General features: G+C 34.2%; 1 protein-coding gene and 1 pseudogene across 6 annotated transcripts in view; one reads left to right on the top strand and one right to left on the bottom strand.

The window, feature by feature from the left end:
• The window catches only part of CDH12 (cadherin 12), an 812,943-nt gene that overhangs the window by 605,190 nt on the left and 181,998 nt on the right, over positions 1-25,755 (bottom strand). The window lies entirely within an intron of this gene.
• LOC107506594 lies at positions 10,460-18,239 on the top strand (annotated as a pseudogene).

The raw sequence follows: 25,755 nt of genomic DNA, 5'->3' as shown, positions 1-25,755 counted from the left end.
ATGAACTCTGATGGTATTTTTTGGTAAATCATGGTAAAATTATATACTTTTAAAAAAATTTGCACATATATCTTATTATTGGAATTTTATTTCCTTGGAAATAGATGGCATTTTCATTTCTACTACCTCTATAAAATGTGACTACTTGCAGATTATTAAAAATACTGTGAAACTCTAACAACTTAAAGTCAAACACCAGTGAGATAGTATGAAATATTTTCTAGAACTACCCACGATAATAGCTTAAAATTGGGTCAAAGTGAACATTAGTTTATTATAACATTATAAATATATTTAGATAAGTATTAAATAAAATATGTGTATAATTTCATTATTATTAGGATATTTATAGTATATACTGTCTTTAGCTTTTAACCAATAAACAAAGAGATGCCTATAGAATCATATGTTGTGCACTGTTTTATCAAAGTAGAACACTTTAGACAATGGGCATTGTTATAATTGTTGTGGATTTTGGTAGCTTCCAGGCACACATTATATTCTCGGTCCTGAATCAAACCTTCTTTTTTTCTTTTTTTTAAACTAGTATAATAATAAAAGTAACTTAAATGTGATATGGACTTCACACTTTTTCTCAATTATGAAGAGCACAGCTTCTGGTCCCAGAATTTTTGGGTTAAATCTGGGTCCTGTGGAAACAGCTGCATAATATTGGAGAAAAATAAATATACGGCTACCATACATCAATCGGACAATCAGTATGCAAGATCTCTGGGACACGTTCAAAGGGAAATAACTATATATGCAAATCAACCATTAAGTAAAGGTTCAAAGTATGTATTGTCTGTTTAATATAGGCATTTGAATAATATGATCATTTAAAATACTCCTAATTATGTCTAACCATGAAAGAATTCATAATTTACTGATGTATGTCAAAATAATTAGCTCTTAGAAAGGAGAAAAGCATATTATTCCACAAAAGTGAAAAACTTTCCTCTCCTATGACCTGCTTTGATTATGTCGATTCAATAATGCCAGACAGTTCTATTCAACCAAGAATTTATGTTTCATAACTACCAGGATGACAAACTCAGAGTTTTGCTTAATCTTCCTATTCTATTGAGATTAACCATGTGAAATAAAATAAGTCTGGCATATCAGAATAATTCAACAATTAAGAAAAATATAATTACATTATGAATAACCAAAACAAATGCTGAAAAAAAGAAAGCAAAATGAATCTTGCTTCTAATTTTTTCTCTTGCTTCAGATTCAAGGTCAACTGATCAGCTGTTCATTGTCTTCCTAATATAATAATCACACTTTGCATGAGATGAAACTGTAAAAGTCATGTAAAAGATTAAACGAAAGTGCCAGGTGAGAGAATATAGTGAATAAAATAATTAAGTAGGAATTAATCAGAATACTATATATTTTCCAAAATATATTGCTTGTTATGGGATGACAGTAATATATTTTTATGTTAATAACTGTGCATTACAATTACTACTGGCTAAAAGCACTTGCCACTCATAATACACTGGATTTTATCTGGCAGTTCCTTTGGGGTTACAAAAATAAATAAATAAATAATACTCTCATTAACTGAGTGATAAGTATTTGAAAGCTGTGCCAACATTTAACTCATGTCTGCCAATTGAAACAGGAAAATGTTCTTTATTGATTGGAGAAAGGATCTTGTTTGAAGATAATTGACTGTGAGTCTTTCATTGACATAATACCACCTCCGGAAGAAACATATGCTCAACTTAGAAAACAAAGGTTAGATGTAAGGCGCTGATCACTTTCTCCTTACTCAAGCACAACTCCTATTGATGTGAGTAAAAATTCTCTCTGCCTGTGAATCAAAGGAGTATAGATTATCTAGTCTACTTTAGAAGCAGAATAAAATTCTTCGAATGAAAAGTTTACAGAGAAACAAGGCATAAGAAATACAGAGAGTCAGAAAAAGGTGGAAATGGGGTGAGGTGGTCAAGTAATAAAATAAATAGCTATTTAAAAAAAGATACACCAAAAAAATAATCACTGCTAAGATGCTGGTATACATGAAACGTTCATTTTTGGAGATGTTAAGTTTGAGATGCCAATGGAACATCCTAGTAAAAATGTCCAGTGCCAGAAGAAATAAATTACCCATTACTCAGCGTTGAGGTCACACAAGAGAAGAAGCCTAAGGATGGAGTGCCAGAGCATTCTAGTAGTGAATGTCATGGAAATCAGACATATCAGCAATAAAACAGAGAAGCAGTGAGAGGAGAGGTAAAAGGAAAATCAGATGAGTGTGGTAACCCAGAAGTCAAGGGACGAAATGCCAGGAGTAAAAGGGACTGATATACTGTTTAAAATGGGGGTCAAATAAAGGGATCACAGAACAGACTTTAAAGTTTTACAGAGTGACTTTAATAAAAACAAGTGTGGTAACATGATGGGTATGAAAGCGTGATTTTACAGAGTTCAAAAGAGAATGGGAGATGAGCAATGATATTAGAGACTGATAACACTTTAAAGCAGTTTTCTTATAAGGAGAAACAAGACTTATTTTCACTTAGCATAATATCTCCAGGTCCATCCATGTTGTCACAAATAGCAAGATTTGTGTACAAATTTCAAATTAGAAAATAAGTAAGCCGCAGTGATATAGTGTATATCACAGGGAACGATGTCAATAATATTATAACTTGGCATAGTGACAGGTGGTTACTAGACTTAATGTGGTGATCACATTGTAATGCATATAAATGCCAAATCACTATGCTTGTACATCTGAAGCTGATATACTATTGTATGCCAACTATACATTAATAATTTTAAAAAAATAAATAAAATACAAAATTGCAAAAGAAAAAAGCAAGATATGAATGGGTTGGTTAAATGGGGAATGGTTTTATGAGAGGGATTTTATGCTAATGGAATATTCTACAGGAGAATGAGACTGGTCAGACAGTAGAAGGAGGGGGGATACTGAAGCAGGTCCTTGTGTAGGTGAGATGCGAGCGAAACCAGTTCTCGGCTGTAATGTAGGATGAAAGGACCAATACACAGGCCATGTCCTAGAACATAGGAAATTCAGAGTAGTAGACTAGACTGGATACATAGTACATACTTAGCCAGGTTACTGTGAGGACAACAGATAGTTATAAATTACTGGCAGGTAGTAATTTTTTTCCGGGTGGTAAATATCAGCTATTTTTTAAATTTATATGCTATTCAGTGGGTTCCCCTGTCCCTAGCACTGTGGCTTTAAGGATCAGAATTGCCAGGTCTCTGTCCATGTTCACAAAGCTGTGATTCTTTCCATTTATTTATTTGTTTGTTTGTTTATTTTTAGTTGGATAAATTTTGACATGTAATGTATAAATTTAAGGTGTGCAGCATGTTACTTTGATACATTCTATTGAGATGTGGCTACCATTGTAATGCTATTTATCACATTATATATGCTAAGCAGGATGAGTCAGACAAAGGCAGGTACTGTATGGTAGCACTTATATGTGTTATCTAAAAAAGTCAAACCCGTGGGAGGAAAAAAAAAAGGGCAAGTGTAAAACAGTGGTTACCAGCAGATGGGTGAAGGAAGGGATGAGTCTGATGGTGTTTAAGGGTACAAACTTGAAACAAGCACTAAATAAAGCTACAGAGACCTTGTATACAATATATTGAATATGGCCCATAATATTTTACTGTAAGTACTCAATGCAGTAAAATCCATGGTTGTTAACCCTACACACTCCTTAACTCAGAACCCACATGCAGCAAACTGTCTGGAGCCACACAGGAGCTACAAAGAATCCCAATCCTTCAGCAATGATGGCTGCTCTCCTCCCCAGGTTCACAGTGAGCAAATGTACACTTTGAAAGGGAAAAGCATTACAAAAAAAGGAAGTATTACCCAAAAAAATCATTAAAACCAAAGTGCTGTATATGTTTAAATTAAAGTATAAAAGTATTATATTTTTAAAAGCCTTTAGAAAGAGTAAAACAATCAGGATATTCTCAAATTGTGGGCCAAAGGGTCTCCCAGCTTAGCCTGTAGTGCTTTGGGGACCCATGTGACAGAAGGGAACCCTGCTGTGCCTACCTGCCTTGCTGCATAGGTTCAAATGTCACAGGGGGCACACCTTGCTCCCAAGACTTCTCACTGGCTCCAAGGGCACCACTGTACCCAGAGTGAAAACCGATCCTGGCTCCCTCCCCTCCACCATCATTTCTGCCCAGACCGGAGGTGAGGACTCCCCTTGCTTTTCTCTCTTTCTTTCTCCCTTTCTTTCTCTCTCTCTCTCTCTCTCTCTCTCTCTCTCTCTCCCTCTCTCCCTCCCTCCCTCCCTCCCTCCCTCCCTCCCTCCCTCCCTTCCTTCCTTTCTTCCTCCTTTTCTTTCTTTTCTTTTTTCTTTGCCTCTTAAACACCTAAAGGGCGTGGTCTTCCTCACAGGAAGTTTGAAGACCTTCTGTCGCTCTGCCCTGAGGTTGCACAGGGAGGACAAGTCCTTTTGTCTTTGTAGTGGAGGACTGCACAGCTGCACTCCCTGCATTGTCTCCTGTGAACACAAAGCCTGGAATGCAGTCTCTCTTCCTCCAGTCTCCCACCCCTGCCAATGGCGGATGCTGCTACAAGCCGTGGATGCAGGACATGTCCTTGGAAAAGGGCCTCAGAGCACGGTAGATCCAGTACAGAATGCTCGGTGTGCACACCAACCTGATGCCTTTCTCCACAGTGGTCCAGGGGCAGAAGGGCATCCCAGCAACCTAGACATGCAGGGGGGACTCCCAGCACTGAGGTCAGGCCATCAGCTACCAGGTAAGCATTATCTTACACCTACTCCACTGTGTCTTGCAGCAGCAGTTGAAGAGGGTCATCCTTTGTCAGCTCACCTGGAAACACCAGCTTTCCTGAATTTAGCAACGAGACCTGGTCCTTCCAGTTGGACCCTCAGGCCCCAGGTGATGATGGGCTGGTTCGGGGTACTCCTTAAAGTACCGGGAGATGCCAGCTCAGTGTACATGTAGTACAGACACTTCTGCCCCATCTGGGTGAGCTCCAGCATCCTTTCAGCCATGACACGACCACCTCCAAAGCAGGACGCAGCAAGGAAGCGGGGGCGGGGGAGGGGGCAGTGTCACAGGACCAAGATGGGTATCTAGTCTTGGAGGAATAACCAAGATAGGGATGGTGATGGGCTGCCTCTCGGTTTTGAAGATGTACCCAGCCCTGACTCTCTCCCAGTGTCAATATTATCTCCTATTACAGTCTCATTTCTGTCATTTTCTCAAAGCATGCAGGCCTTCTGAACCACTTGCTCATACTCATACACGTAAAGTATTTTAGTACTTCACTCAAGTCACTTCAGAAGCTGGAAAATATTTGTTTTTCCTCTTGGCATGCTGGGGGATCACCACTAAGATATAAGTTCTCTCTTTGCATTCTTATGGCACTCCTAACAGGCTTCCGCATTAGCACTAATAATGTGTACTGGAGTCTCTGGCCTAAGTGTTTGACTTCTCTTCTAGACCCTGACAATAGCTATTATATATTAAGTATCTTTATATCTCCAACTGTTAGCATATTTCTCAAAATATAAAATTAAAAGATGCCTGCAAAATTCTACATGTACGAAAGTATAGGTGTATGCAGTCACACAGGTACAGTGGTGATAAATGTTAACATCTCAGCGACTGAAATCAGACTTCTTTTCAAGGAGAGAATTACCTTTGTTTAAGAAAATGCTTTGAAAAGCTGTTTTTGAATGCAAGGTGTGATGCTTACGGTTGCAAAGAAAAAAAACACAGTTAATTAGTTCTCCTTCAGAAATATGCAGGAAATTCCCTCTGTTTTTAGTAAAGTGTGCCATCAACTCAAAGCTGCGTGTTAGTATTTCTGTTTGACTGTTGTTTGTTCTGTTTTCATGAAAGTCAAACAAAGTAGTCAAATTCCATACGTGGGCAGAAGAGGTAAGGCATATATTAAAGATGATCTATATATCAGTTAAAGAAAAGAAAAAAAAAAAACACTTAGAAAAAGGAGTAATGAGAAAACCTGTAAATTTGTCCAGTTCTACATGTGGTAGGTAGACAATGCCTCCATGTTCTCTAGTCTGATTTCCTATTTTTTTTTCTGGGCAAATTGCTAAACTACAATTCTCTAAACACACACCTTCCTGGTATTTTCACATGACTAAGTTCTACTAAAATAAAGTGAATGTCCCAGCTTTTTGGTCAATGAAAACGTCTCATGGTGACTCTATGTGTACTTTGCTTTTGCTGCTGGCTTGATACAGGCAAGCATCACAAACATGAAAAACACAAAAAGCCCATAGCAGCAGAAGACGGAAGAAGAATAGGTTCTTGCCTCATATCTTGGAGGGTAACTGCCCACCAAATGGTACACCTACCTTAGATTTCATGTGACCAAGAAACATTTTTTTATTCCACTTGAAGCATCATACATTTAGCAATTTTAGGAAGCTTAGCAGATATGCAGGATTTCAGTATTAATGCACACAAGAAAAAGAGTAAATCAAAAGAATAAAACCATTTCTGTAAAAATGTTTTAGGTCACGTGGAGGTAGGAGGATGCAGTATTTATTCTACACTACACTTCAATCATGTCGATGATTCTCAAGCGATCTTTTATTTATTCTTTGTGAGATCTCAAGAAATCTGATACATGTTCATTAAGCAAAGAAAATAAAGTCTCCTATTTACTACTGTTAATGTAGAAGTTAAAGTCTTCCTCATCATTACAATTGCAATCAGTTCAATGAAACCTCAAGTTCTTAATTTTCCATTTGAATTTATTATTTTAGCATGTTATCATAGTTTTTCCCAAATATTTTGCTATGCTAATATATTGAATACGCTCTTATTAAATGTTGTTAATAATCAGACCAAATTCTCCTTTAATATGAAAATAAAAAAATAAATTTTCATTCCTTAATATGAGTCAGGTAATGTGGCATGCAACTCTATAGACACGATATCATATTAATACTATTACAATTCTATGTGGCATTCCATTTGAAAGATGAGAATATGCAGGAACTATCAACACCTAATTTTCCCAACATGACAGAGAATTCAAAACTAACTCTATGACCCTATACCCATGCTCTTTGCATCAATCCGTCATGTCTATCAACATCTTAAGAATCTTCAACTACTTTCTTATGCTCATTTTAATTGGAAAATTTTCTCTCTCTCCTACTTTTACATGCTATATTCCAATGATGCAAAAATCTATATCGTTGTCCTAGATACCTCCTCTGTATTTTAGATCCATATTTCTAACTATCTCTTAGTTACTGACATATGGAGAGTATTATGACATTATGAACTTATTCCAAAGATAAATTCATTTATACACATTTAAACTTTCTGCTCCTTCTATATTTAAACTTGAATCGATTACAAAATCATTTACTATGTCAATTAAGTCACAAACTTGACAATTACCCTCAATTCATCTATCTCTTTCACTCAAAAGTTAGCAAGTTCTGCCAGTTTGGCTCCTAAATTTTTTTTGGTGTCACCCTTTCATCTTGATCTCTGTATGAGTCAGGGTGTCAGCGGAAAACAGGGGGTTCACTAAATGTGCTAAATTTGCAATGCTTAACACAGGCACTATTCGTAGGGCAGGGTTTAGGGAAATAAGCAGAGCCAATGCAGTGTCCCTAGACTGTCAATATTGGAGCAGCCTTACCACTACTCAGCCTAGCAGAGGATGGAGAGGACGTCCTGTCATCAGAAACCAAAGAGGCTCTTAATAGGAATAGAGTGTCTCAACAGACAATGTGGTCTTTGGAAAAGAAGGAGGAATACAATCAAATACACAATTATATTCAGCCGACTCCATGTCTGTTTTACAACTTCTGGCCACTATTTCCCATTGGTTGATCCCAGAATCAAATTGGAAATGAGAGCGCAACAAACTGCAATCCATTTAGCTCAGTTTTCTAAGAAAGAGATCAAGACACAGAATGGTGAAGAGTGGACCTGGAGAAGAAACTGGGAGATGCACCTTTGTCAACGTCCTTATCATCTCTTCTCCTCACTTCTGCCCTAGCCCCTAGTTTGGCATTCCAAATTTAACCGATGTATTCTTTCAAAATGGGAAATACGAGTTTTCTTCTCTATGGCATTAAATTTTGAAGGGACTATCTGTATATTCAGAGATAAATACAAAATATTTGGAAACGTTATAAAAGACTCTTTCAATTTTGGCCCCTATTTATTTATTATATCCCTCACTCGTAGGTCTACAATCACGCTAGTTTAAATAGTCATGCTATTATCTCTTTAACACTCTGTTTCTGGTGAGCTCATTTTCTTCCTTTAATACCTTGCTCAAAATTCATTTCTCTGTGGAATCTCCATTAGTCTTTAGCAAAAATGAATGCTTATCATTTACATTTTTATACATCTCTATACAGGTGAATACTTTTCTTACTGTATGTATATCTGTGAAATCTATACTTTGGACCTATAAATTTTGGAACACCATTAATTATTTTAAGATATCTTGTATTTGGTACATAAAATGTGTTTAGAAATATGATGTTTGGATGAACATAAGACATGATGACAATTATTGATGATCCTGTATCTTTCTAAATACATTTTCTTTCTTACAAATTTATCTTTTCCTTTGTTATTTTTTAATGTAATCATGTATGCTTAGTGATGGATTCACATATAAATTTCTTCTGGCTGAGACTTTCCATTTCATATCATGAAGTTAAGGTTTCATAAATTTAAATTACGTGTTCGATGTGATTCATATTTTGGTATTTGAACCCAGAATATAACTCAGTATTTTTGAACGTCTGATGTGTTCTCTACTCTACCATGTTATTTAACTAGCTCGTTTTCGTCTTTTTTCCCCTGTTCGTGTGTGAGATTTTCCATTGCAACCCAATAACATGCATAGACTTTTTTGAAAGTAATCAAGGCATAAACTTAACTCTTCAAATCCGATGTATTTCCTAATGTTCTATTTAAAGGTTAGATGATCAAAATATTGGCTAGTTTAAGGCAAAGATATAAGTTGAAGGAAATGAAGTTAGAAAAAGCTACAGATAGGGAAGTTTGAGTATAGTAGGAAGTAATTGTCTCCTTACTCACTTTATCTGCAACCTCTTCCATAGTGTTCACATTCTTGTGGGTTTAGGTGAAAACCAAAGGGGAAGCGAGTGATAAGCAACTTAATGAAAAGCATCCACACAATCTTTAAGTTACATTTCATCCAAGAGATAATTTCCCATTTAAATTATGAACCTCCATAACAGGAGGTGAAATGGAAAGCCTAAAACATCTATCACTCATGTGACCGCTTCAAACAAAAATAAGTTTCAGTTAAGTTCCAAACTGAATTAATAGATAAAAGGATTACAATATTTTTAAATGTAGTTAAGGTAAATATTGATATCAACTTAACACACCTTAATGAATCTTATGATGTATACAGCAAAATATGAAAATATTATTTTTAATCATTGTAACCCTGCACAACTAACTACACATTGGGCATCTTCTGAAGGCTTTTGGAGCTATATTGAAAGTCAAAATGGTCATGTGACCTGTCAGGGTTGTGATGATTTATGAGACACAAATCTCTTTCAATATGTAGTAAATAAACCAGTGCTTTAACCTATATATTTAAAAATATTCAGTATAGATCTGCAATTGCCAAAACGCCTTTACATGCTGTTTCCAACGTGTTATGTATGTATTTATGCATGTCTTCACTTGCTCCAGAAAGGATTAAATGTGATCAAAATACATATACAGCAAAATAAAACATAACTTGGCAAGGATGAGTGTGAATGCAATGCTAAGCGACATAAAAAGTTGATTGCTTTGATTAAGTGTAGAGGAATATTTTGGCTAAATATCTTCTCTTAATTCAGTAAAAATCATGTCTATCACATGTGTGGAAATAGATTCCCAGAGTGTTAGACTATAGCTATGAAACTGTTTAGTTTAACATATTTTAATAAATTTATTTTATATTTTAATTACAAGAAGAATATATTTCTTGATTTTTAAAAAAGTCTAAAGCAGACATATAGAAAGTGAGACTCTCTCCTACCTTGCTCTCCACATATTTTGCTGTGTACAGACACCTCATTTTATAAAGTATAAAATGTAGGGCACAAATCAATATAGAGGCTATTAGTACAGATGGAAGATCAGGTTTCACTGATGTATTCAACACACATTTATCACATCTATATGGTATGCCAGGCTCTCTTTTGGGCTTCTTGCAAAACAATGGCGGAGAGAAATTGACACCTGCCCTGCTATCTGAGAACTGGGAGAGGCAGACACACATTATTCAAATACACTAACGACTATGTAATTGCACGCTCTGCATAAATGCCATACAGGGGAATTGCAGGCTATTAATAAAGCTGGGAACCTGACTTTACCTGAGCTATTAGGAAAGATTTCCCTATTTGGAGTTATTCTGAGCTGAGCCATCATGGATGAGCAGATTCACTGGGCAAAGGGGGCTGTGGGAAAAGGGACTGTGGAAGCATTATCTGATGGGGAGAAAGAGCACAGCAAAGGCTCCGAAGTTGGAAAGAGATAAGTGAATTTGTAGAAATTCGATTGGAAACGGTTTAGTTAATTTAGGGAAATATCAAACGGGTCAGCATGCTTTAAGTTTGGAAAAGACTGGGTGACAGAAATGTGGGAAGAAGCCAGATGATACAGGGGCATCGACAGTTTTGGTGCTTGCGCCTCCTTTCCACTCTAATTCATTATAGAATTTTATTTCAATAAAATGTGAAACCAAGACTGTAATCACGCACAAGACCAAAAATGCCATGACTCGCTCATCGCTTTTATTTGATTAGGTCCTTACAATTAAAGTCTAAGAATTGCATGCAGCTAAATTGTTTCAATATCTACATAAAGGAAATAATCACTCATTGTAGATAAAAACTGTCAAGAAACATTTTTTTTTCATTTTAATATCTCTTAACATTGAGAAAAGAAAGTTCTCCAGTTTTTGGAAAATGTTAGGTACCAGTGGGGATATCATGAATGGACGCTTCTGCTACTCTTTGAATTCTTGTCAAAAAAACATAGCCTTTTGAGACTCAAAGGGAAAGAGATAATAACAAAACAAATAGAAACAAAGGAAAGGAAAACAAGATAAAACAAAGAGGAAAAAAAAACAATTAGAAGTGACTATTATACTTACTTACTTACTTACTCCAAAAATCTGTAAAGAAAATAAACAGTTATTTATTCTGCTTTTCCTGTAAAAATATTTCAGTTACTTAGATAGACTCGCTGAGGTGGAAAGGTTTTTGTTTGTTTGTTTGTTTGTTTGTTTGTTTGTTTGTTTTTAATGCAAACACCAGATAGTAAATACATGGTGAAATGCAGGGTCGGATGTTAAGTTTTAGCTTGTAATCTCTGGTTTTGAACCAAAAATGGGTAAGTATATTTTATAGAAAATAATGGGTTTTTAAATATAGATGATGAACTAGACAGCATTACAGAATTAATGCTAAGCAAGTGTTGAAATTTAATTGTGAAATTAAGGAAATCATCCTCATTTTTAGAGGTAGATATCTAGCTAACATTTGATCATAATAAAATTGTATTTATCTATTCTTTATATTTTGTCTTTATGTATGCTTGATATTTTTCAAAATAAAAAAAAGTAAAAAATATAAAGACATTGTCAAAGAATATGTATATGATTAACAATCTCTTATTAGTCAGACAAAAAGAAGAAAAGGAAAAAAAGGAAGGAAGAAGGAAAGAAAAGAAGAGAGAAGACTGTATGTTCAAGGAGAATTTTACATTGCTTCATAATACTCAGTGTTTTCATGAGGCCTTTTTCCATAGTGTTAAGCAACTTTCATTTGAAGTCTGCCCATTACCAAACTTCTGCTTTGTGTCTCTGTTTTGACTATTTCCCAATCCTCATATCTTCTCAGCATCAGATATTATTTTCAGAACTTCCGTTTTTGATTTCTTAACCTGATATTAACTGACGAACAGATCCTTCATGAATGCCCACTAAATAAACTCTGCTCTTGTTTGTTTCTATCTGCGTATAGAAACTAATTCATTTCATGTAAGGACAACAGAAAGAAGTAGCACATCCCAACCCAAATTACAGGATAATTTGCAGACTCAGTTGTAACCTGTGTTTTCTAAAGGATAGGCTTCTGCCTGATACAACTGCAGGAAAGAGCTCTCACTGTTCCCCAATAAACTATTTAAAGCAGAATCTAGAGGTGAAAACAATAGCTAATACTATTCACAAGTAATCAATATGTTATTGATGCTAAGCTGAATATATAATATAAATGATGCCACCTTCATAGATATAGAAACAGAATCAGAAGTCAACCAAGCTGCCCAAGGCCAATTTCTTAAAAAGTATCTGAGCTGAGTTTTTTATTTCATCTTTCTCTGCCTCTGAAATTAATGCATATTCCTTGATATCTCAGATTGTATTTTAAATTAAAAAATATTTAGTTTTCAGAACTCAGAATTACATACCATTTCCCATTATAATAATGAGTATGATATGATTTCCAGGACAGAGATGAATACAATGTGTTATATAGCATTTTACTTTTTTTTTTTTTTTTCTGTTACAACTACAAATTGAGAACAGCCTCATCCTCGGGCTATTGTGGGCCTTTATCATCATTTTCCAGAGGCCTGGCCTACAGGGCTAAAGATCCTCTATGACCAATGTGGCAGAGACCCACAGCAGCCTCAGTCAGAGATGGGATTGTTACACTCGGGAGCTCTAGGAAGCTTCTGTCAATACTAGGGCATCACTTCGAAAGCTCTTGCTGCACCTTGCCAGAACTTTGATTGTGTGCTGACCTTAATTGGCAGCAAAACTCAGCACTGAGTTCTTTGCTGTCTCAATATCACCTCAAGTATTGAAAAAGTCTCTCATTTCCTGAATACAGAAGTCAGGGGTCAATAACCGGGGGGTAATTCTGCTTCTGTAAGTGATTCAAAGACACTTTAAAAATATCTTGGGTATGAAATTGTAAAGCCCTTTCTCACTTTCTATTATTCCTTTCTCCTATTCATGTAAGCCAGATCTCTATTGGTAGACTCAGAGAAGATTCAATTATATTAGTGAAGATTTCATTTGTTTGTTTTCATCACCATGCCTTTCATAGACTGTGTTGCCTTTCAGGTGAAGAAAAACTATATATTTCATAGGTTGAACATTACCAAAAAAAAAATGACATAATTGTTTTAAAAAGAGGCATAATCCTGTGAGAACCCATCTGAGCAAATTGCTAAGACCTCTCAGCAAGTTATGCCACTTTAATACACACAAATATCATCTCCTGCAGGCTTTGTATTAAACATTGAATACAACTACAACCGTATGATCATCTGGCTTTTCAATTCTACTTTTGTGATTTTGTCTTTAAATCCTGAATATACATTTCTGGTTAACAATCTTGTACCTTGTGCGGATTAATCAGGATTTGTACAATTCATTTTTTTGTCATTTAAATCTTTTCTCTGATCTGTCCTTTCTTTTATACCAACACATATATGCCTCAACTAATTAGAATTGTATATGATACCAATATTTCAACCTTTTGTCTCTGCTTCTTACCAAAACCTGGGCTTTGGTTCTCCCATGGAGTGAGATCTCCATAATATATTGAGAGCTACTATAAATTTATCCCATATTTTATAAACAAACAATCTCTCAGCTACATATTAGTATTCTGTTTATCCCTCACGATTGTATACAGAAATGTTTTATCAACATTGCGAATTTATCCTTGCTTTCATCATGGCATGCTCTAGAAAGAGTAAAGCACTTTATTTTTGCCCAGAAAATCGGAATAAATTAAAATTAATTTTGCGTTATTTTATCATACAAGTTTAAAATGGAAATAAAATCTGTTCCATACAGTTGCTTTATAACATGGATATTAAATGGAATCAGTAACTCAAGCATAGGGAACCTTGGAAATCATTATTTTACTCATAATAACACTCTCAAATTCTTTCAAGATATTGGTGAATATAATATTAACCAGTGTTTTTTTTCTTTTAATTGTAGTTAAGTTTGGAGACATAAAATGAAATTATTTTGTCAGAATGAAAGTCAAAAATAATAGTTTTTTTCATTTCACCAATATGAAAGGATAGATACTCAGAATGGCCATTGCTCATGAAACTACAAAGTAGATACTTAAATATAGAAAACAGCATTTAAAATATATCACCAAAGTGACTCATGAGGAAGAAATATAATGGGAATTTATAATAACGAAAAATAATAGCTGAAAATTAAAAGTGTTGTTACATATAATAATTAAATTTTAATGTATTAGGATTCTACAACAGTTCTAATTATGTGTGCACTTAATAACATAGTCTAAAAGTAGAGCTGAACTACAAACACAAAATCACATATGAAATAATTCCATTAAGTAGAAAGAGTTTAATATGCTCTCTTGGTAATGATCTGAGGAAAAAGACAAACTTTAAAAAAATAAGTACATCTACAAAAATATAGTAAATTATATTTACTATATAAAATATATTTACTATATAAAATACAGTAAATTAAAAGAGATTAGCTAGAAATACTTGATGTATTTCTAGTTAATAGAATATTGCATCCTTCTTATTTTAGAGTACAATATTATATATATTTCCACAGTTGATAAAACATGAAATTTATAATAAATAATCCATTAATAGGCCATATATACCATTAAGATTGGTGTCACACTAGCCCTATTATTTAACCTTAATCAAGTTAGAAAACACTCATTTGGACATTAAATTAAACAGAAAAAAATCAACCTCTAAAAAAAGTTATGGTGAAAAGAACAATTTAATGTATATTCCAAAATACTTAAAGGTGATAATTGGTAAAACCACAAAATTTTTGGACACAGCGAATGCACTGTATTAATTTCCTATTGCTGCTGTAACAAATTTCCATAACCTTAAGGCTTAAAGAACACAAATTTATTATCTTACAGCTCTGGACGTCAGAATTCTGAAATGGGCTTTACTGAAATAAAATCAAGGTGTCATCAGAGCTGCATTTCTCTGGAGGGTCTTGAAAAGAATCTTTTTCCTTCACTTTTCTAGTTACTTAGAGGCCACTTGCACTCTATAGCTAATGGCCCCTTTTTTCACCTTAAAAGCCAGCAACAAAATATGCTCAAATTTCTGAGTCTCTATGTCTTTTTTCCACTTATAACACTTTTGTGATGCTATTGGGTCAATCCAGATAATACAAGATGTTCTTCATATATCAAAGTGTTTAATTTAACCACACCTGTGAAGCCCTTTTGCCACATAGCATATTCAGATGTATCCAGAGTTCGTATGTGGAGATATTTTAGGTGCTATTATTCTGCCCACCACAAGTGGTATTAAAGAACATTAGACCCATAAATGCTTGCATTAGAAAGTAAAACAATGTTCAAAATTAATGAACTAAACATGCAACCTGAGAAATCTTAGAAAGAACTTTAGAATAAGATTAAAGAAATGAAATGGAATATTAATTACAAATTATGAAAAAAGATTGTAACAGAGAAAGACAGCAAACAAAGCTCAGCAAAGAAAAACATTTCTCTGAACAAATTAGTTAGTAAAATGAGCATGTCTCTTGCAAGATGCAATAAGAAAATGGAAGGGACATACTGTGATTGCTGCGGCTTATGCCAATGAACAACCTGATAACATTAAATCTGAATATTTAGAAGCTGTACGTATATTACTTAAAAATAGAGCTTACCAAAATTGATTCGAGCTAATTATAAAATGTATATGTTTTTGTAGATAATAAATAAACAGGATTATAGTAGCCCCCTTAGCATACACACACAAATCAGATGCTGATTCAATCAGTTTCAATCACATTTTACCAAAGACTCAGGGTTTAAATATATTCATTGTCTTTACAGTACTTCTCTAGAAAAGAAAAAAAAGGGTGATTTATTCTCTAGTTATTGGCTGTAATCTTTAAAAAAAAAGGAGCCACCACATTTTTTAAAAGCAAAATTGTAGTCCAATATCAGTCAAGAATACATTTGTTATGGTTTTTCTATCTAGTATTAAAGTAAATATGGAAATGTATTAAAAATAAGGTATGGTGGCTAAGTGAAGCTTTATTCCAAGGTCAAATTTATGCAAGACTATATATTTATATAAGAGGCTAGAAATATTAGTAAATTCAGGAGAGAAATTGTTAAAGTTGTAAATATATTAAGAAAACATTCCATAGTGATTGGAAAATGATGAGATGATGGACTTCTTAAACAAATATTTTAAATTAACTATTGTAAATATGTCCGAAGAACTAAAGAAAAATATGCTTAAAGAACAAAGGACGATTTGTAAACGTCTCATAAAATATAGAATAATAATAAAAATATATAAATTATTCTTAAATAAATAAAATAAATTTCTTGGGCTGAAAAGTGCAGTAACTAAATTAAAAATTTACTGAAGAGATTGAAAAGTAGTTTTGAGTTGGCAGAAGATATACTACATGAACGTGAATACAAGTCAATTGAGATTATCTGGGGTGAAAAACAGAAAAAAATAATGAAGAAAATGAACAGAGCCTCGGAGAACTTGGCGGGGCGGAGGAGGGGGGCATCAGCTATCCTAACAAATATATAATAGGAGTCTCAGTTTAAGAGAAGAAAATGGATCAGAAAGACTACTTTAATAAAGCACACTGACAATCTTTTAGAGCAGCTGGACACCCAAGTCACTAGAATCTGAGAGTCAGAACTGCAAATGCTATTCCGAGACTCAGAAGGAATAAGTGAGGACTAGAGGAAGACACTGTAGGAGAAGCTGAAGGACATGGAGCTGGAGGAAGGGAGGCTGGTCCAGGAGCTGAAGGGAGTGGGGAAAACAGAAAGAACAGCGGTGGCTCTCAAGGCAGCCCAGGCAGACTGAGACAGACGCCCACCAGCAAGAAAGGCAGTTACCAGACAGATGACAGTACGTTGCAATGGCGTCAGCTGGAACTGCACAGCAAGCAGAGGAGCATGAGAACTGAATGCAGGATGCACAGACCCAGCTGGACCAGCAGAGAAAAACAACGCCTCCAGGTAAGCGTTTGAGATCTGCTGTAATGGCTCTTGGCCACCATCGATAACTTCAGACTGGGCTGCCTCCCCACTGTCCCCAGCTGCTGGGAAGAGATTAACACCTGGGGCAGATAGTCTTGCCGCTCCTTGCCCTGTCTAATATAACTGCACTGGAGTTTCAGAAGTATGGACTCATCCTCTGCAGAAACCTTTCCAATCTGACCTCTTTAACAGACGATGCCACTGAGCTGCTGCTGTTCTGCAGCAGGGGCAGGGTACCATCTTGTATGACCAGCTTGACCAGGTGATGATGACTTTCCTGACCAAATGCAGCAGTTCAAGGAAGAGGCAGAGAAAGATGAATTGGGTCTCTCCATGTCCTACAGGATTTCTATGGAGAAAGGCCTGATAGAAGACCCGAGAGCTGGAAGTGGATTCTATTCCATTAGAACCCACTTGAACACAGAGGAGCAGTGGACAAAACATTCAAGCTCATGCTTATAAGTTTTAAGTGGAGTCTCAGTTGGTTCTCCTTAAAGTATTGTCAATATATATATATATATTTTTTTTTCTATGAGGAGATGGGTATTTTTTGCTTTTATTTGTGAAACTCATCAGATAAATTATAAAACTGAAGAATATAACATATTTATAATTTTAATAATAAAAGGCCACACCGACATTAATTTAAGAGTAATGAACGTACTGCCCAGAGGAAATCAAAAGTCATTGCTTTCTTCCCCAGCACAACTGTGTCCTCCCTCCCTCATACCTTCCTCTTCCCTTCTTCCCCATCTAAACAAATTCAAAATGACAGTAAAGATTAAACTACAAGATGAGAGGAGAGAAGATGGTGAAAAGAAATGTGGAGGTCTTTGATTTTTCAATGTGAAAATAAAAAATAATGGAGCCATTGATGTATGTAGTAGAACTTTGAGAGGGGGATGTTTAAAGATTATTAAGTTTTTACTCTATTATATAGTATGAACCCCTCCTCTTTTTCCCTGTCAAAGTTTAAATAAATTGATGCACATTCTTTAATGAAAAATAAATAAATGAATAATTGTCTATGTTAAAAAAATGAAAGGTCTCCGTTCAATAATCCGATCATCCACCTATAGACAACTTTAAATACTAAAAGAAAAAAAAAAGGAAAAGAAGAAAAAAAAAGAAAAAAAATAGAGAGAGAAAGAGTAAAGCAAGTTAAACCCAAAACTACCTGAAAGGACATAGTAAACATTTGAGACGATACAAGTGAAATAGAGAATTTTTTTTGAAAAAAAGGAAAATCAATAAAACTAAGTTTGTTCTTTGAAAAGATCAATAAATTTGACAAATTTTTAGCTAGATTGACAGATAAAAATAAGAAAGAAGACTCAAATTACAAAAGTCAAGAAGAATATATTAGACATCACTATGGACCTTCCAGAAATGAAAAGGCTTGTAATAGAATACCATAAACAACTGTATAGCAACAAAATAAGTAATCTAGATAAAATGGAAACATATCTAGAAACCCACAAACTAACAAAACTAACTAAATACAAAATAGAAAATAAGAATTAGCTGATTACTAACAAAGGCATTAAATTAGTAACTTTAATACTTCCTACAAAGAAGTTAAATTTCAAATTATTTCACTATTAAAAAATTTAACAAACACTTAAATAGGAAATAAAACTAATCCTTTCAAAGTTTTCAAAAGAATAAGAGAGAACGATTTCCAACTATTTTTATGAGGCTGATATAATTTAAACAGCAAGCTATTGTAAGAAAGAAAGGATAGTAATTATTAAAAAAAACTAAGATATCTCTCTGCAAATAGAAACATAAACTATCAATGAAAAGCAAAGTGAATTAAGCGACATATAAAAAAGATTATATACCATGACCATGTGGAATGTATCCAAAGAATACAATTTTGGTTTAACTTCTGAAAATCAGTCAACATAATACATATTATTAATTTGAATAAAGGGGGAAAATATAACACCCATGATTCTTTCTCAATAAATGCAGAAAAACTTTTGACAAAATGTAATACCTGTTTTTCTTTTTTAGGGAGTGGTGGTGGCTTTGTTAATTATTTTAATTATGATGATTTCACAGGTATATACATATGTCAAAACATTAAATTGAACACTTTAAATATGTGTACCTTATTGTATGTCAAATATATCAACAAAACTGTTGAAGAATAAATACAAGTGCTACAACTAAAGTTCTATGCTAGCAACTTAAATTTAATATTTATTATTTCACTATAAAAACACTTGATAAACTAAGAATGGAAAAACTCTTCAAGCTGATAAAGGATATCTATGAAAAAAATACACACACGGCTTGTGTTATATTTAATGGTGGCTTTCTCTAAAATCAGGAATAAGACAAACATGTTCATTCTCACTACTATAAAATGTTGTATTGGAGGTGCCAGCTGAAACATTGGGTGAAAAAAAGAATTATAAGATTGGAAAGATTTGAAACTGTATTTATCCCCAAATGGCATGGTCTGTTATATTAAAAAATCTTAAGAAATGCATACACATTTAAAAAAATGTATTAGAACTCATAAACAATTGAACAAGTTTATAGGATACAAAATCAGTGTATATCAATTGTATTTCAGGGGAGCTGAGTCGAAAAGATGAAAGGACTAAGAAGTACAAATTGGTAGTTACAACACAGTCACAGGAATGTAAATTATAACATAGGAAATATAGTCATTAATATTATAATAGCTATGTAGTAACTTTATGGTGCCAGGTGATTACTAGGATTATTGGAGGGATCACCTCAAAAATTACATAAATGTCTAATAACTATGCTGCACACCTGAAACTCATAAAATAATGTTGAATATCAACTGAAACTGAAAAAATAAATTTAAAAAAAATCAATTGTATTTCTACACAATGGCAATGAACAATCTGAAAATATAATTAAGAAAATGTCATTACAATAGCATCAAAAAGAATAAATTCTATGGGAAAATCTTATCAAAATAAGTATGATTTTTATACATTGAAAACTATAAAATATTGTTGAAAGATATTACAGAAGACCGAAGTAAACTGAAAGACATCTCTGGTCATAGATTAGAAGACAATATGGTTAAGATTATAATTCTCCCTAAATTAATCTACATATTTAGCAAATCTACCCAAATCTCAGGTTGTTTTCTTTTTTGTAGAAGTTGTTGAGATGGTCACAAAACCCAAGGGCTCTGAACAGACAAAACAATTCTAAAAAGAAGGAAGAAAGTTGGACCCACACTTCCCAGTTCACAACTTACAACTCAGTGAAATAAATAAGACAGCAAGGTACTGTTATAAGAATAAAGATACAGACCAATGGAATAGAATTGAGCCTAGAAATAAACTCTCACACTTATGATTAGCTGATATTGAAAAGGATGCCAAGACATTCAATAGAGATGGAGGGGTTTTTTTGTTTTTTGTTTTTTGTTTTTGTTTTTTTATTTTTTTGTTTTTAAGAAATGATACTGGGATGACTGGGTATCCACATTCAGAGAAATGAAATTGGACTCCTTCAAATCATACTAAAATGTTTACTCAAAATGGATCATAAACATAAATAGAAGAGCTAAACTTATGAACTTAAGGAAGAAAATGCAGGAGTAAATTTTTGTGAGCTTGGATTAGATGATGGTGTCTTAAATATGACACCAAAACACAAGCAAAAACAGAAAGAGTTAATTTGAAATTCACCAACATTAAAACATTTTCACCCAAGAACGACATCAAGAGAGTGAAAAGTTGACCCAGGGAATTGGAGAAAATGTTTGCAAATTATATATCTGATAAGGAGATTTTTATCTAAAATAATATTAAAATTTTTTCTATCTCAATAATAAAAAGAAAAACAACCCAATGAAAGAAAAAGATTGACAAAAGATTCGAATGCCCATTTCTCCAAATAAAATACACAAATGATCAATAAGCATACAAAAATATGCTCAACGTCATTAGTATTTAGGTAACATAGATCAAAACCACTTCAGACTTATTAAGTGGCTATCGTCAAAAGGACAGATCATGACAAGTGTTAGTGAGAAATTGATACCAACATACATTTCTAATGTGATGTAAATTGATAAAGCTGATTTGGAACACATTTTGTAAGTTCCTCAAAATGTTAAACATAGAGTTATTATATGATCTAGCAATTTCACTCCTAAGTATGCATGCAATAGAAATGCAAACATATGTCCAAATAAAAACTTGAATGTGAATGTTCACATTAACATTATTTTTAAGAGTTCAGATGTGTAAATGTCCAAAATACAGTGTTGCATGCTCATCTAAAGGATTATTATTTAGTAATAAAAATGAAGTATTAATATATGCTACAGTGAGGATAAGACTTGAAAACATTACATTAAGTGAAAGAAGCCAGTCATAAAAAGTCATCCATATTGTAGGAATACATTTATATGAAATGTCCAGAATAGGCACATTTTTTAAGGACAGAAGTAAAATTAGTGACTGCTCTGGGCTGAAGGGAGGGTTGGGTGGGGAATGACTGTTAACAGATGCCTTTTTTTTTTTTTTTTGTCAGGGGGTAGATGTGATGAAAGTATTTTTAACCCACATTGTAGTGATAGTTGCCCAACTTGAATATAATAAAAATGATTAAACTGTACAGTTTACTGATTGAATTTTATGGTATGCGAATTATATTTCAAGATGTTTTAAAAAGTAAAAAATAATTGCGCTGGAGCATTGGAAGAGGACAAGTTGAATACAGGGAGCAGGTGGATGCATATTTGAGTAAACTGATATTGTTTTTGCTTAAGGCAGCGATGCTAAAGAAAGACCAAATATCAAAGCTAAAATTATTGCTGATTAATTGGCTGTGGGGATAAAGATCGCTAAGACAATCCAGATGGCACTGATATTTCCTTTCATTGTTACTCTGAGATTCAGCAATATCTATTAATACATATATTAGTTCATAATTTAAAGTATTATATTTATATGTACAATTTTAGATTATGAAAACAATATAGGGCATTCCTTAGATGTTTAAAATAGCAATATTTAAAATAGCACATTATATTTTTGATTTTCTTACAAAATATGAACATAGTTTCTTTGAGTCATCAAAAAATTGTAATTTTGTTATATCAGAAGAGAGATACTGAATATATGCATGAAATATTAGTCAGACATTAAAAAAAAAAAAAGGAAATCTTACCATTTACAACATATGCATAAACCTTGAGGGCATTATGCTAACTGACATAGTCAGACAGAGAATAGCAAATACTGTATGATCTCAATCATATGTGCAATCTAATAAAAATTCCAACAACTGAATTCATAGATACAGAGAACAGATTAGTGATTGCCAGAGGCAGGAGTTTGAAAATGGCTAAAAATGGGTGAAGGTTGGTGAAAGATACCAACTTCCAGTTATAAGATAACTTCCAGTTATCACGTTTTGGGAACGTGATGTGCAGTATGGTTAATAATACTGTACTATATATTTAAAAGTTTCTAAGAGAGTATATCCTTAAAGTGCTCATCACAAGAAAAAAAACCTACAACCCTGATGATGGATGCTAACTAGAATTACCGTGGTTATCATTTCGCAATGTATACATATATCAAATTATTATGCTGTACACTTGAAACTAATGTAACAATATCTGTCAATTTGATCTAGATAAAAAACAGATATTGTGACACAACTATCTATTATGGAGAGTGAAACAATGCAAGGTTACGGTTATTTCAAAAGAACCTTTATAAACGTTGACATTACCGACTGTATGCCAACTTTCCTGTTAAGTGACACGCTGTGCCAAACATGCTCAGAAAACTGGTTGTACTGATCTCATCTCTAGGCAATACCAACCGTTCACTCCCTGAAGGTGGGAGTTAACTACGTGTCACCAGCTACCACGCTGAAAAAATCCTTCATTACACTTGTGATAATCACTTCAGAGAAAGGTAAATGGGAAACTGAAATAGAAACTACAACATCTACTCTGATAAACACAGATGCTACAAAGTGCAGCGTAAGCACAGGACGAAGTACTCAATTTCAGAGTCAGGGAATTGCCCATGCAGTACAGCAAAATAGCACAGACAGCATCTCCTCTCTCATGATCAGCAGATGATTAAGGATCATGGTCTCCTGAAAGCCTCTTGCAAAAAATCAACAAACTGGTATGTTTTATTTCTTTTCAATTGACATAAGAGTTGTTTAGCTTCTTAATTGTAATTGTCACAATTATCGAAGCATATTGAGTATATTAATGAAAACTTATTCTTCTCTGGTCAGTTACTATGGTATTCAGGGAGGAAAAAAAAGAAGAATCAGCAATATCACTTTTATAAACCAAATGGAAATTTAGTATAGTGCTACTTTTTCAGCTTCAAGTTGTTGTTGTTATCATGCTATGGTTGTTATTATCTTTCCTGAAAATGCCTCTGGCAAAAAGTTTTAATATTTTAAGAAATAAGACCTGATAGAAGAACCAAGGAGTAGGGTTCAGACTGATACACACACACACACACACACACACACACACACACACACACACACACACACATCGTGGGTCAGTTTCTGTGTGTCAGAAGCTATGTTAAGTTCTGGGTTACGAACAGTCAATATGACAATTATCAAGCAACTGAGAGTCTAGTGGGAAAGCACCCTACATAATACTCCATCTTGATGCCAGAGATGGTCATAAAGTTACACGAGGACCACTGGACACTCACCCAGTCAGAAGCGATGGTGCCATCAGATCAGAGAGGGGCCTACCTCAGTAAACTGATCATGAATAAGTAGTAGTTAGCTATAAAGAAGATGAAGATCAGTGGAAAGGACGTTTCATAAAGTGAAAATAGCATCGAACACAGTAGAAGGCTGGGCAGCGGTGTGACGTGTGTAGAGGGGAAAACAAGGGAGCAAGACTCCTGGCACGAAGCGGAGAATAGTGCAGGCGGTAAAAGTTGTGTCAGTGCACACGACTCGAGCTACATACAGTTGTGCAACCTAAATCCTCGTTCTGACATTGCCAGTAATTACTAATGTGCCTGGGCAAACTTGTGAAATCCTTCCGAACTGACATCTGACCTTTCATTCAAATTCCCATTGATCGAACTGCAAATCACTATCTCAAAGTAGCCATTGTGCCACGGCCCATGGGGATCGTGAGTCAACCTGCAGACTTCCTTGGACTAAATTACAACCAACAGGGACCCAGACTGTTATCAGGCTATTAAGTGTTCTGCACAGTTTATGAGATTTAGAAATAACATTTTTGTTTCCCAGTTTCTAAGTCACAAAATCCTTGCAAGTGAACATATCGTCTCACCTTTACCTGTTAAACTCAGTGCTCCAATTCTGTCTTCAATGATTAGCTCTGTTCTGGTTAGCTCACTGGTGCCTATGATGACCTGCCACACTAGTAGAACACGAAAAACTTAAATCTGATTCACCTCAATACAACTGAATCAGAATTTCGAGGGTGAGCTTGTCAAATATATATTGTTTCGGAGTCTTCAGTGATTCAGATGTAGTCAACCCATTAATGTGGAAGACTTAACTGAGGACAACCTTTTACCTAATTTCCGCAAATAAAACCATTTTTCCCTGTTCTTTCTTCATTCTTTCCAGGAAAAGACATTAACTAATTTAACAGGTGTACCACTATGTTCTTGGTGCATGGACTCATCTGTGAGCAAAATGGATAAAAATCTCTACCATGTTTAGCTTATATTCAAGTGAAAAGGGGAAGGTAGAGACAGAAAATAAAAAATGAAGAAAGTCATAACGAAATATTCTTGAATATCATGTTATTTTGTGGCTAACAGCCATGAAGTAAAAACATATCCCTGTTTGATTGTTTTGACATGGATCCTCTCCATCACATTTGGCCCTGAAATTAGAGTTTTATCAATCTCCATGACTGTGTCTTTTTTTGTTGGCAGCCATTGGGAAAAAAGATGAAATTTCTATTTTCTCTTAGTTCCATAGCATGATCTAATGTAATGGTATATGTAAAAAGCCTTTGAAAACTATAAATAATTACAGAAAATCTAATATTATTTCATCATGTATTACTTTATCTTAAAATATATATTTTCTATATTCCCATTTTCTATAGGCCATGTCCAAACTACTAAGCAAAATCACAGTCTTGTTCTAATTATATTGTTTCTCTCATTCTTCTCTATTTCTTTATTCTAATCACATTGAGATACCCAGAATCACCTACCTAAGCATGGTATCTACGCACTTGGCTCATTCCCATACCTATCATTTTTTTGCTACCGTTAAATTCTCAGTAGTCCCATTATCATTCCCTACGGGAAGAGTGTTTCATTTTCCTCAAATAGCATTAATTATTACTATACCAACAATATTGAAAAATATTAGATGATTTTTTAAAGGATCATTTCTCCCTTTTACCTCCCAGACCCACATCTTATCAATGAGCAAAACATTAAAAAAAAACCATTGACTTCTTATCTTTACAATTATAACAGTCTCCCTGCTTCCTCAGTCGCCATCGTTTATAGATCTTCAGAATCATCTTTACAGAATGGAAACCAATCATTTCATTCCCAGTTTTAAAGTACTTCAGTAGCCTCCACTTGAAATTAGATTATAATGTTTTATTCTATGTCTCTTTTTGGTGGGACTCCTC

Source organism: Rousettus aegyptiacus, unplaced genomic scaffold (assembly GCF_014176215.1).
Source record: "Rousettus aegyptiacus isolate mRouAeg1 unplaced genomic scaffold, mRouAeg1.p scaffold_m13_p_8, whole genome shotgun sequence".
NCBI classification, from domain to species: Eukaryota; Metazoa; Chordata; class Mammalia; order Chiroptera; family Pteropodidae; genus Rousettus; species Rousettus aegyptiacus.
This window is presented reverse-complemented; position numbering and strand designations above follow the sequence as displayed.